Raw genomic sequence first — 13,861 nt, 5'->3', positions numbered from 1 at the left:
GACGGGTACTAGGTGCAGATAATGACTTTGGAACTTGGTGACGTGTGAGTACTGTGCCATGTGGGTGTTGATTATGGGGGTATGTGGGTCTTAGGTGCAAATACTGAGTGCCAAGTGGGTACTGGAGTGAGTAATAATTCCTTTTTTTTGTACATGGTGACATATGGGTGATGGGTGCTGGCTAGTGGTGCATTTGTTGTCATGTGGGTGCTAAAGGCAGATGCTGGGTGCAATGTGGGTTCTGGGTGCTGGCACAGGGTGTCATGTGGATTCTGGCTGTATGGGTGTGTATGAACAATCATATAGGTGTTAATTGCATGTACTCAGTCCCTTGTGAGTTCTGGGTGCAAGTACTGGATGTAATATGTGAGTGCTTGGTGTTTGTGCTGGGCACTAAGTGGAGGCTTAGTGCAACTGGAACTACTGCACATGAAACATGTGGGCATTGTGTGTCATGTGAGTTCTGAGTGCAGGTACTTTGGGTGCTAGTAACAACTATGTGAGTGCAGACAGTGGGTGCCATGTAAAGGCGGTTTGCAGGTATGAGTAGTGAGTGCCATGTTGGGGCTGGGTGCAAGTACTGTGCCATGTAGGTGTGAGTACTGGGTGCCAGCTATAGGGTGAAGGGGTGCAGGTATTGGGTGTACTATTGGGTGTGTGATGCAAGTACTAAGTGCCATATTGAGGCCAGATGTGAGTATTGGGTGCAGGGTGCTTGGTGCAAGTACTGGGTGCTTGCTATAGTAGGGGTTACTGGTTGAGTGTAATGTGGGTGCTGAATATTGGTGGGAATGCCGTGGGTGCACGGGGTGGGAGATCACTGTGGGTACTGCTAGGAAAGGCATAGTTGCTGCTAGGAGAGGTAAGTGTGGTTGATGGGGGAAGGGTAGGTCACTGTGGGTGCTGGGGGGAGACGTAACTGTGGGTGCTGTGGGAGGTAGAGGTCAGTATGGGTGCTAGAGAAAAGGGAGGTCGCTGTGGGTCCCTTGGGGGAGATCATTGTGGGTCTCGGGAGGTAGAGGTCATTGTGGGTGCAGGGGGTGGGAGGTCACTATGGGTGCTGCTATGAATGGCATAGTTGCTGCTAAGGGAGGTAGGGGTCAGTGTGGGTGCTGGGGGAAGGGTAGACCACTGTGCTGTGGAAGGAAGAGATCAGTATGGGTGCTGGAGGAAGGGGAGGTCACTGTGGGTGCTGGGACAAGTCAGTGTGGTTACTGGAGGAGGGAGTGGATGCTGGATGTTTGGAGAAGCCACTGTGGGCTCTGGCAATGGGAGAGGTCACTGTAGGTGCTGCTTTTGGGATGGGAGGTCCCTGTGGGTGCTGCAGAGGACAGGAGGGTAGCCACTGGGGGACGGAAAAATCACTGTGGGTGCTGGGGGAGGGATAGGTCAGTGTGGGTGCTGGGGTAGGCAGGATCACTGCTAGAGCTGGGGAGGGAGAGGTCACTGTGGGTGCTAGGTGGAGGGAAAGGTCACTGTGGGTGCTGGGGGAGGGAGAGGTCACTGTGGGTGCTAGATGGAGGGAAAGGTCACTGTGGGTGCTGGGTAAGAGATAGGTCACTGTGGGTACTAGGTGAAGGGAGATGTCACTGTGGGTACTGGGTAGGGAGAGGTCAGTATGGGTCCTAGGTGGAGGGAGAGGTCACTGTGAGTGCTAGGGGAAGGAGTGGTCACTGGGGGTACTAGGTGTAGGGAGAGGTCACTATGGGTTCTGGGGGAGGTAGAGGTCAGTATGGGTCCTAGGTGGAGGGAGAGGTCAGTATGCCACACAAGGATTCCTGTCTGTGCCTCTTCACTCGAAAGTGTCCCCGGAGGGGGCGGAGCTTTCCGCGGGTGGGCGGGGCTTATCGTGACCGGGGCGGGGCTTATTTTCCGCGGCGAGAAGGGCCTTTTTTGAAGATTTTAAAAAGGGGGGTGCCTGGGCACCCAGAGCACCCCCCTGTGCACGTGCCTGCAGGGGAGCTCTGCTCGTCCTCCCGTCATCTCATGGTAACAAATTATGCCAATACTTGACCTAAAAAAGTGCACTGAGTCTGATGGTTTCCGTTTACCTGATTACAACAACATAAAATATGGATTTCAGTAGATATGGACTTATGCAAAACATATCTAAAATCTGGGTCACTTTTAAGCTATAAAGCAATTTATGAAACCAAGATATGCCAGGCATGCTTGCACATGGGGGTTGGAAAATTTATTTATAATGCATCTGTTGCTAATTTAAAGAATACCAGAAGTGACATGATGAGATAGACATGGGTATGTACAGTGCCTAGCACACAAATAACTATGGTGTGTTCCTTTTTTTCTTTCTCTACCTGAAAGAGTAACATATCAAGTATGTAAGTGACTCAGTCCTAACTTAGACAGGAAGTGACTACAGTGTGACCCTCACTGATAAGAAATTCCAACTATAAAACACTTTCCTAGCAGAAAATGGCTTCTGAGAGCAGGAAAGAGATAAAAAGGGCCAATAGTACATAGAGTTTAGTTCTGGCATACATCAATGAATGTGTAATTGAGCAAAAACAATAAAACAGTTAAAACTTAAAAAGTAGTTTTAAACATAAACTAAAATTGTGTAATATCTTAAAAAAAAAATTTAGGAGAAGGAAGATGGATACAATTGTTTATTTCATTAGTTTATTTTCACCTCGGATGTCCTTTAACCACCTGCCGCCCGCGTCACGCCAGTAGGCGTGGCCGCGGCGGCAGCCCCAGGACCGCCTAACGCAGATTCGTGGAAGGTCCTTTCCATGCACAATGTGGGCGATCGCCCAGCATCCCTTGCGGCCCCCCTGTGTCATCAGCCCGCCGGCCAATTAGCAGCGCCGGCGGGCTGCGATCATTCAAACAGCCCAATCCTATGCGTATAATACACGTTGTTATGTAAACAACGCGTATTATACTGGCTGCTTCCTCCTCTCCTGGTCACAGCGTTCCCGGACCACCAGGAGGGAGGACGGCAGCCCTGCTCACTAAGACCCGCACGTTTCCCTGCTCGATCCCCCCCGCGATCGCCGCTGATCACCCCCACAGCCCCCCTCACTGCCCTGCCAAGGCGTCTGACTGAGGTCTGAGTGTCATCTGGTCGCCTGTCACAGCTCTGATCGAGGTCTGAGTGAGATCTGAGTGACATCTATTGCCTGTGCACTGTTTTTTGGCCAGTGAGTTAGCTAGGCTTTGTTAGGTAGTTAGCGCCCAGCCCACTACACCGCAGTCACTAATAAGTCGCTGATTAGCGTCATCACTGTCGCTAATCAGCATTGGTACTATATAGTATCTGTAAGTGATCAGTACTGATCGCAGTCAGATCTATATAAGTACGTTAGGGTCACCTTAGAGTAGGCTCCACTAAAAACGCAGTGTTTGCCCGATCAGTCCTGATCGTTCTGCCGCACTTGCGTTCAGCCCGCCCCACCAAGTGAAAATTTTTTTTGTTTTCTGATCACTGCAAAAAACCAACACAATAGTTGCGACGCTATCAAGATCAGTTTTGATTTTTATTTTTTTTTAATCAAAACTGAGCGATTGCAGCTGATTACTTAACAAATACTCCCATTTGCTAGACAGGTGCATTTTTTTCCTGGGTGGTCTCAGAGGAATACCCCCTAAATTTAGTAGCCCAAAATGGCAAAAAAGATGTATTCCCTGCAAGAGGCCTACAGTATTATGGCCGAGTCGGGTGAGAGTGATTGGGACTTCTCATCCGATGAATCCGGCTCAGAATATGAACCTGTAGAGGACAGTGACTCTCTGACCGATAGTTCTGATGACGAGGTTGTGGTCCCTGCTAGCGCCAGTCGTACCCGACCCCATGTCAGTGGACCGCAGGTTGTGCAGGATCAACCTCAAGGGCAGCAGAGTGGTGCTAGCGCTGATCCAGATTTTGGTGAGGCATGCACCAACAGCGCAGCACATCCTGGACTTGAACCCAGTACTGCCGTAGTCCCTGGTGAAGTGGCGAGCACCAGCATGGCAGTTGAAACTGGTTCGGTGGTACGTGCAGTAAGACCCCAGTCGCAGCCACCAGAAACACGGGCCCGTAGTACCCCTAGGCTCCCAGAGGTGCTGGAAAACCCTCATTGGAAGTTCCCTAATTCCGCCGCACCCGTAGTGCCCCCTTTCACCGCCCAGTCTGGAGTCCAGGTGGAGACAGATAATCTAGGATCGGCCCTAGACGCTTTTCATCTGATCTTCACCGAGGATCTCTACGACTTAGTCGTGGCAGAGACCAACCGTAAGGCCACACAATTTATCACCGCCAATCCGAACAGCTCCCATGCCCAGCCTTTTCGGTGGAAACAGGTCACAGTTTTCGAATTTAAAATGTTTTTGGGCCTTCTCCTTAACATGGGTCTAACTAAAAAAAAATGTATTGCGGTCCTATTGGTCTACGCACCCAATACATCACATGCCCATGTACTCTGCTGCCATGTCCAGGTCACGTTTTGAGGACATCCTGCGCTTCCTGCACTTTAAAGAGACTCCGTAACAAAAATTGCATCCTGTTTTTATCATCCTACAAGTTCCAAAAGCTATTCTAATGTGTTCTGGCTTACTGCAGCATGTTCTACTATCACCATCTCTGTAATAAATCAACTTATCTCTCTCTTGTCAGACTTGTCAGCCTGTGTCTGGAAGGCTGCCAAGTTCTTCAGTGTTGTGGTTCTGTGATGCATCTCCCCCCTCCAGGCCCCTCTCTGCACACTGCCTGTGTATTATTTAGATTAGGGCAGCTTCTCTCTTCTTTCTTATCTTTTACAAGCTGGATAAATCCTCCTCTGAGCTGGCTGGGCTTTCACATACTGATGAATTACATACTGCCAGTGCTGTCTGCACTCTGCAGGAAGAAACAGCCTGACACTTCAGTGGAAGATAGCTGCAGGGGGAAAGAAACACACAAATGATCTCTTGAGATTCAAAAGGAAGGGTGTATACAGCCTGCTTGTGTATGAATGTATTTTCTATGTGTGGACATACTGTACATCAACCTACTTCCTGTTTTGGTGGCCATTTTATTTGTTTATAAACAAACTTTTTAAAACTGTTTTTAACCACTTTTAATGCGGCGAGGAGCGTCGAAATTGTGACAGAGGGTAATAGGAGATGTCCCCTAACGCACTGGTATGTTTACTTTTGTGCGATTTTAACAATACAGATTCTCTTTAATGATGATACAACCTGTCATGAAAGAGGCCACGCTGACTATGACCGGCTCCACAAATTTCGGCCCCTCATAGACCACCTGTCATCCAAATTTGCAGATGCTTACACCCCTGAACAGAACATCTGTATAGACGAGTCCCTCATACATTTTACCGGGCGCCTTGGCATTAAGCAGTACATCCCAACCAAGCGCGCCCGGTATGGGGTCAAGCTGTATAAGCTCTGTGAAAGGGCCACAGGCTATACATATCGCTTTAGGGTCTATGAGGGAAAAGACACAAAATTGGAGCCGGTCGGATGCCCTGACTACCTGGGGTGCAGTGGCAAGATTGTGTGGGACTTGGTGTCACCCTTATTCCACAAGGGGTACCATCTCTATGTGGACAACTACTACACAAGTGTGGCCCTCTATCAGCATTTGAAGATACTCGGAATTCCCTGCTGTGGCACCATGCGGCCTAGTCGCCGGGGCTTCCCCCAATATCTCACTGCTACCCGACTTGCATGGGGGGAGAGGGCTGCCTTGTGTAATGACGACCTTCTTGCAGTGAAATGGAAGGACAAGAGGGACGTTTACCTTCTGTCGACCATTCACGGAGACACGACAGTCCAAATTTAGCGAGCAACTGAGGTTGTTAAGAAACCCCTCGCCGTCCACGACTATAATTTAAACATGGGAGGGGTGGACTTCAATGACCAGATGTTGGCTCCCTATTTAGTTTCCCGAAGGACCAGCCGCTGGTATAAGAAAGTGGCTATTTACTTGATTCAATTGGCAATGTACAACAGCTTTGTTCTCTACAGTAAGGCTGGGAGAACAGCATCCTTCCTTAAATTTCAGGAAGAGATCATTTCGGAACTCCTGTATCCAGGAGGGGCCGTGGCCAATCCCCCTGATGTAGTTAGCCGGCTACATGAAAGACACTATGCTTATGTCTTTCCGAGTACCCCAGGTCAACGCACCCCAAGAAAACATTGTCGTGTCTGTAAGAGGGATGGAATGAGGCGTGACACCACTTTTTATTGTCCCTTCTGTCCTGACCAGCCTGCCCTATGCATAGGGGAGTGTTTTGAAAAGTTCCACGAACACATTCGCTATTGGAGTAGGGAACGTGAGACACAGTAGTAGTCTCTCAAGGCTCTTTCACACTGGAGCGATGTGTTGCAGCATATTGCCTAGCGAAAGTCCCACTTTGCGGTCCCCCCTTACGCCGGAAGTGGTTGACTTAAAGCTAGTGCATACCTACGCTACTGCGCGACTCCTGTGTGTGAAACCAGACATCTGCTTTTGAGAGACCCAAATACATTGGAGTGATGGTTGCAGCAAATTGCCTAGCGAAAGTCCCACTTTGCGGTCCCCCCTTATGCCGGAAGTGGTTGACTTAAAGCTAGTGCATACCTACGCTACTGCGCGACTCCTGTGTGTGAAACCAGACATCTGCTTTTGAGAGACCCAAATACATTGGAGTGATGGTTGCAGCAAATTGCCTAGCGAAAGTCCCACTTTGCGGTCCCCCCTGACGCCGGAAGTGTTTGACTTAAAGCTAGTGCATACCTACGCTACTGCGCGGCTCCTGTGTGTGAAACCAGAAATCTGCTTTTGAGAGACCCAAATACACAGGGCTGCCAGAAACCTCTCCTTTCACTTGGGACAAAGTGCATAGTGTACTTTGCTACCAGTGGCGTAGCTAAGGAGCTGTGGGCCCTGATGCAAGTTTTACAATGGGGCCCCCCCAAGCATTCTATATATAACAATTGATACGGCGGCACCAAAACCTGCCAATGGCAACTACAGTGTTAGAGGTGCAAGAAGGGGATGGGGAACAGTTTGTTAATGATTACTACTATTCAAAGTATCTATAGAAGTGATTATTATGAGCACAGGACCAATAGAGAGCTAATACTGTAGTTGAGGGAGGGCCCTTCGGGGCCCCTCTGGTCCAAGGGCCCCGATGCGGTCGCAACCTCTGCAACCCCTATTGCTACGCCCCTGTTTGCTACATCTCTGTGCGATTTGCGCTTTGCACACTATCCCATGGGGAAGGAGAAGTTTGTCCTCGGAAGGTAAGTTAAAAACAAACAAACAAAAAAAAAACAGGTAAGCAAAAGTTCCAAATGTTATTGTTTGGTTAAAAAGGTTTAATACAGTTTACGAAAGTTAATGTTAATGTTAATGAATTTCTTGCATTGCTGCTTGCTTGTTTTTCTTTTGTATGTTTTTTTCTCTCTCGTTTTCCATCCTTTACCCTTCCAGGTGGACCGAGCGAACGACTGATCGACCAACCAGCTGCAGCACTGATGGTGCATCCTGACAGAAGCATTGCGCGTCTGTCAGATTACACACAAGTCGGTGCATGCAGCGCTGCTGGACGAGATTTCTCCTCCGCAGTAAGATACGTTTGCCAAGGCATATGAGCTGAGTGGTGGTGTTGGAGTTCCTATGCTTTGGCAAGCACTTTGTATCAAAACTGGCAAAGGTTTTTTTTCATCCACATCGATCGATGTGAATGGATTAATCTGGTTTGCCAGGGCATAGGAGCAAAGTGGGTTTGGAAAATTTTGTGGGCGGTGCTCCTATGTCCTGGCAAACGCCATGCCCCCCTCTTTTTTCACATATTTCGGCAGATATTTTTTCATCCACATTGATCAATGCGAATGTGAGAATCTTTGCCGTTCATTTTTCCTTTTATGGAGAAAAAAAGTGCATCACCCGTATACCCAATATAAGAAGTATAGCAGAAACTCCTCATACTGGCCATACATGTAATGATTGCGGAGACGCTAAAATGCCAGGACAGACCCCCACAAGTGACCCCATTTTAGAAAGAAGACACCCCAAGGTATTCGCTGAGGGGCATGGTGAGTTCATAGAAGATTTAATTTTTTTGTCATAAGTTAGCAGAAATTGATTTTTTTATTTTTTTTCCCACAAAGTGTCATTTTCCGCTAACTTATGACAAAAAATAAAATTTTATATGAACTCAGTATGCCCCTCGTGGAATACCTTGGGGTCTCTTCTTTCCAAAATGGGGTCATTTCTGGGGTGTTTTACTGTCCTGGAATTGTTTGGTGGGGGCCTAAATTGTGAGCACCCCTGTAAAGCCTAAAGGTGCTCATTGGACTTTGGGCAAGTTTGCGCAGCTAGCCTGCAAAAAAGTGTCACATATGTGGTATTGCCATTCTCATGAGTAGTAGTATAATGTGTTTTGGGGTGTCTTTCCACACATACCCATGCTGGGTGGCAGAAATATCTCTGTAAATGACAATTTAGTGTAAAAAAATGGAAAAAATTGTCATTTACAGAGATATTTCTCACACACAGGATTGGTTATGTGTGAAATACACCCCAAAACACATTATACTACTATTCCTGAGTACAGTGATACCACACGTGTGACAATTTTTTTGCAGCCTAGCTGTGCAAAGGGGCCCAAAGTCCAATGAGTACCTTTAGAATTTCACAGGTCAATTTTAATTATTTGGTTTCCAGACTACTCCTCACAGTTTAGGGCCCCTAAAATGCCAAGGCAGTATAGGAACCCCACAAGTGACCCCATTTTGGAAAGAAGACACCCCAAGGTATTCCATGAGGGGTATGGTGAGTTCAAAGAAGATTTTATTTTTTGTCACAAGTTAGTGGAAAATGACACTTTGTGAGGAAAAAAAACCTAAAAAATCCTTTTCCACTAACTTGTGTCAAAAAATAAAATATTCTATGAACTCATCATACCCCTCATGGAATACCTTGGGGTGTCTTCTTTCCAAAATGGGATCACTTGTGGGGTTCCTATACTTCCCTGGCATTTTAGGGGCCCAAAACCGTGAGGTGTAGTCTGGAAAACAAATTAGTAAAATTGACCTGTGAAATCCTAAAGGTACTCATTAGACTGTGGGCCCCTTTGCACAGCTAGGCTGCAAGAAGGTGTCACACATGTGGTATCCCCGTACTCAGGAGAAGTATTATAATGTGTTTTGGGGTGTCTTTTCACACATACCCATGCTGGGTGGGAGAAATATCTCTGTAAATGACAACTTTTTCCATTTTTTTACACACATATTGTCCATTTACAGAGATATTTCTCCCACCCAGCATGGGTATGTGTAAAAATACACCACAAAACACATTATACTACTTCTCCTGAGTATGGGGATACCACATGTGTGGCACTTTTTTGCACCCTAACTGCGCTAAGGGGCCCAAAGTCCAATGAGTACCTTTAGGATTTCACAGGTCATTTTGAGAAATTTGGTTTCATGACTACTCCTCACGGTTTAGGGCCCCTAAAATGCCAGGACAGTATAGGAACCCCACAAATTACCCCATTTTAGGCAGAAGACACCCCAAGGTATTCAGTTAGGAGTATGGTAAGTTCATAGAAGATTTTATTTTTTTGTCACAAGTTAGCGGAAATTGATTTTTATTGTTTTTTTCACAAAGTGTCATTTTCCTCTAACTAGTGACAAAAAATAAAATCTATGAACTCACCATACTCCTAACTGAATACCTTGGGTTGTCTTCTTTCTAAAATGTGGTCATTTGTGGGGTTCCTATACTGTCCTGGCATTTTAGGGGCCCTAAACCGTGAGGAGTAGTCATGAAACGAAATTTCTCAAAATGACCTGTGAAATCATAAAGGTACTCATTGGACTTTGGGCCCCTTAGCACAGTTAGGGTGCAAAAAAGTGCCACACATGTGGTATCGCCATACTCAGGAGAAGTAGTATAATGTGTTTTGTGGTGTATTTTTACATATACCCATGCTGGGTGGGAGAAATATCTCTGTAAATGGACAATTGTGTGTAAAAAAAAATCAAAATATTGTCATTTACAGAGATATTTCTCCCACCCAGCATGGGTATATGTAAAAATACACCCCAAAACACATTATACTACTTCTCCCGAGTACAGCGATACCACATGTGTGGCACTTTTTTGCACCCTAACTGCGCTAAGGGGCCCAAATTCCAATGAGTACCTTTAGGATTTCACAGGTCATTTTGAGAAATTAGGTTTAACCACCCTAGCGTTCTGGACGAGCTGAGCTCGTCCAAGAAAAAGTTGCTGCTAGTGTTTCGGACGAGCTCAGCTCGTCCAGCGCTGTCCACACTCACCGCTGTGCAGCGCGTGATTTCCGCCGCCTTCTCTGTGCTGCTGCGGCTGCTGCGGGGCTCCCTCTCCCTCCTGCTGGGCTCTGATCGCCGGTCCCAGGCTCCCCCGATCCTCCGGTCCCCGCTCCCCTCTTCTCTCCGTAATTCTCCGGAGATCCGGCAGTCAGGGAAGATGGCGTAGCCCAGCCACTTCCTCTGACGCCGGCTCCTGCGCCCCCTAGTGTCCGTCGCGGCGACAGCATCATTAGATTACATAGGGAAACAAACTCTATGTAATCCAATCATGCTACTATAATTCAAAAGTTGTTTGCACAAACACAAACACCTGTCAGCTCTCAATAAAAGCCCTGAACAGTTACTGGCTCTCCCTCTTTCAGAGTCCCCAGCGTCCAGTGTTAGTCTGTTGTCAGCTATCATCTGTGATTTCTGTGCGATTTCTGTGCGATTACTGCTTTTTTTCCAGCCTTAGCTTCGTTCATATTACTGTCAGATTGCGTATTGCTTTCCGTCTTTTTCAAGACGCTGTGATCCCTGTGCGTTTGCTTTTGCTGTTTTTTTTTTTTTTTTTTTTGTCGCTGCCCGTGACCCCGTACCCTGCTTGGGGTCATGGCCTCGTCCTCCCGGAGGCGTGTGCGTGACGAGGAGTTGCTGGATGTCCTCGAGGCAAGCGACAGTGAAGACGAGCTCCTAGAGGAATCGACAGACAGCGAGGTTCCCGGTAACCTGTCTTCGGAGACGGAGACCAGTGATGAGGAAGCCGAGGAGCCAGTGACGGTCGCACGCACCTGGTGTGAGCTGGGGAGCCCCACTCAAGCTCCGCCACCCATGTTCCCCTTCACAGGGGCACCCGGGCAGAAGATCGCGTGCGACGAGAGTCCGCTGTCCTTTCTGGAGCTCTTCCTGACTGATGACGTCATCCGCAAGATCGTTGAGGAGACAAATCGCTATGCAGCGCAACATCAGCAGGAATCTCCTCTACCCAGGTTCTCGCGGAGCAGGAAGTGGGAACCTGTGACCAGCAACGACATCTGGGTGTTCCTGGGGCTCGTCATCCTCCAGGGAGTTGTTGGTAAGCCGCTGCAGAAGTGGTACTGGACCACTAATAAGATCCTCAGTACGCCCTTCTTTGGATCTGTTATGTCCGAGCCACGGTATACCCTCATCATGAAGTATTTGCACTTCGGAAACAACGAGGAGTTTGATGAGGCCACCCATCCCGCACCCAAGCTGAAAAAAATTTGGGACATATACCAGATGATTGTTGCGAACTTCAAGGCTGTGTATGTTCCAGATCGCGACATCACGGTTGACGAAAGCCTCATGGCATATAAGGGGAGACTGAGCTGGGTGCAATTTATTGCATCAAAAAGGGCACGCTTTGGGGTGAAGTCGTTTATGTTATGTGAGGCCAAGTCCGGGTACATCTGGAACTCTGTAATTTACACGGGCAAAGGCACCAAATTTGCCCCTCAGTTCAGCCAGTTTGGGTGTGCCACCTCCTCTGCCCTAACCCTAATTGAGCCATTGCTGTATCAGGGGTACTGCCTGACGACAGACAATTTCTACAGCTCCCCTGAACTTTTTGATTACCTGGTCCAGCATAAAACCGATGCCTATGGTACCTTGAGGGCTAACCGTCGCAATCTGCCGCCGGCCTTTTCTGCCAGGAAGCTGAAAAAGGGGGAGGTCATTGCCTGGCAGAAAGGCAAAATGATGGCTCTAAGGTGGAAGGACAAACGTGATGTATGTTTCCTTAGCACTATTCATAATGCCGAGACTGTCCGCACCACCAACAGGAGTAAACAGGAGGTGGATAAACCCAAAGCCATACTGGATTACAACAACACTATGGGGGGTGTGGACAGGGCTGATGGAGCCATGACTTTCTATCCGGCTGTCCGCAAGCAGCAGCGGAAATATTATAAAAAAAATTTCCGCCACTTACTTGAGCAGTGCTTGTGGAATGGCTATGTGCTATACAAGAAAAGCTGTGTAAGGCCTGTACCCCACCATGACTTTGTCTGGCAGCTGACGGAAGCAATCTGCATGAAGTACCCCCCACCAGAGTCAACATCTAGACCGGGGCGCAGGGCATCATATGTCGTGAATCCGGCACGGCTTTCAGGGAGACACTTTGTGGAGTACTTGCCACCGACCCCACAGAAAGCAAACCCTACAAGAAGGTGCGTTGTTTGCTGCAATAAGAAGGACAAGGATGGCAAAAAGATGCGGAAGGAGACCCGCACTTATTGTCCAGATTGTGACGTGGCACTTTGCGCATTACCATGCTTCAAGATCTACCACACTAAAGAAGTGTTCTAAAGTACACTTGTACCCTGTATAATTTTGTTTCTGCCTTCATTTATTTATTTCTGCATTGATTTATTTATTTCTGCATTTTCTTTATATTTCTGCATTGAGGAAAAATGCAAGGTATTTCAGTTTGCCATTAATAAATTTTATTTTATTTTTGACAAGAATTAGTGTTTGACACTTTTATTATACTCAGAATGTATACTAAACTCTTGCTTGGCTCATTTTGGTAAGTTACAGGAAAAAAGGTGCTGAAAATTAAATGTACCGCTTTTTGCACAGAAATCCTTGGGAATCAGAACGCCGAGGTGGTTAAAGACTACTCCTCACGGTTTAGGGCGCCTAAAATGCCAGGGCAGTATAGGAACACCACAAATGACCCCATTGTAGAAAGAAGACACCCCAAGGTATTCCGTTAGGAGTATGGTGAGTTCATAGAAGCTTTTATTTTTTTGTCACAAGTTAGCAGAAATTGATTTTTATTGTTTTTTTCACAAAGTGTCATTTTCCGCTAACTTGTGACAAAAAGTAAAATCTTCTATGAACTCACCATACTCCTAACGGAATACCTTGGGGTGTCTTCTTTCTATAATGGGGTCATTTGTGGTGTTCCTATACTGCCCTGGCATTTTAGGGGTCCTAAACCGTGAGGAGTAGTCTTGAAAGCAAATGTCTCAAAATGACCTGTGAAATCCTAAAGGTACTCATTGGACTTTGGGCCCCTTAGCGCAGTTAGGGTGCAAAAAAGTGCCACACATGTGGTATCGCTGTACTCGGGAGAAGTAGTATAATGTGTTTTGGGGTGTATTTTTACACATACCTATGCTGGGTGGGAGAAATATCTTTGTAAATGGACAGTTGTGTGTAAAAAAAATCAAAAAAATCTCATTTACAGAGATATTTCTCCCACCCAGCATGGGTATGTGTAAAAATACACCCCAAAACACATTATACTATTTCTCCTGAGTACGGCGATACCACATGTGTGACACTTTTTTGCAGCCTAGGTGCGCTAAGGGGCCCAAAGTCCTATGAGCACCTTTAGGCTTTACAGGGGTGCTTACAATTTAGCACCCCCAAAATGCCAGGACAGTAAACACACCCCACAAATGACCCCATTTTGGAAAGTAGACATCCCAAAGTATTCAGAGAGGGGCATGGTGAGTCTGTGGTAGATTTTTTTTTTTTTTTTTGTCACAAGTTAGCAGAAATGGAAACTTGTTATTATTATTTTTTTTGTCACAAAGTGTCATTTTCCGCTAACTTGTGA

The sequence above is a fragment of the Hyperolius riggenbachi genome, unplaced genomic scaffold, assembly GCF_040937935.1.
Source record: "Hyperolius riggenbachi isolate aHypRig1 unplaced genomic scaffold, aHypRig1.pri scaffold_133, whole genome shotgun sequence".
In the NCBI taxonomy this organism is placed as follows: domain Eukaryota; kingdom Metazoa; phylum Chordata; class Amphibia; order Anura; family Hyperoliidae; genus Hyperolius; species Hyperolius riggenbachi.
The sequence above is the reverse complement of the archived record's forward strand: the minus strand, read 5'-3'. Positions refer to the sequence as shown.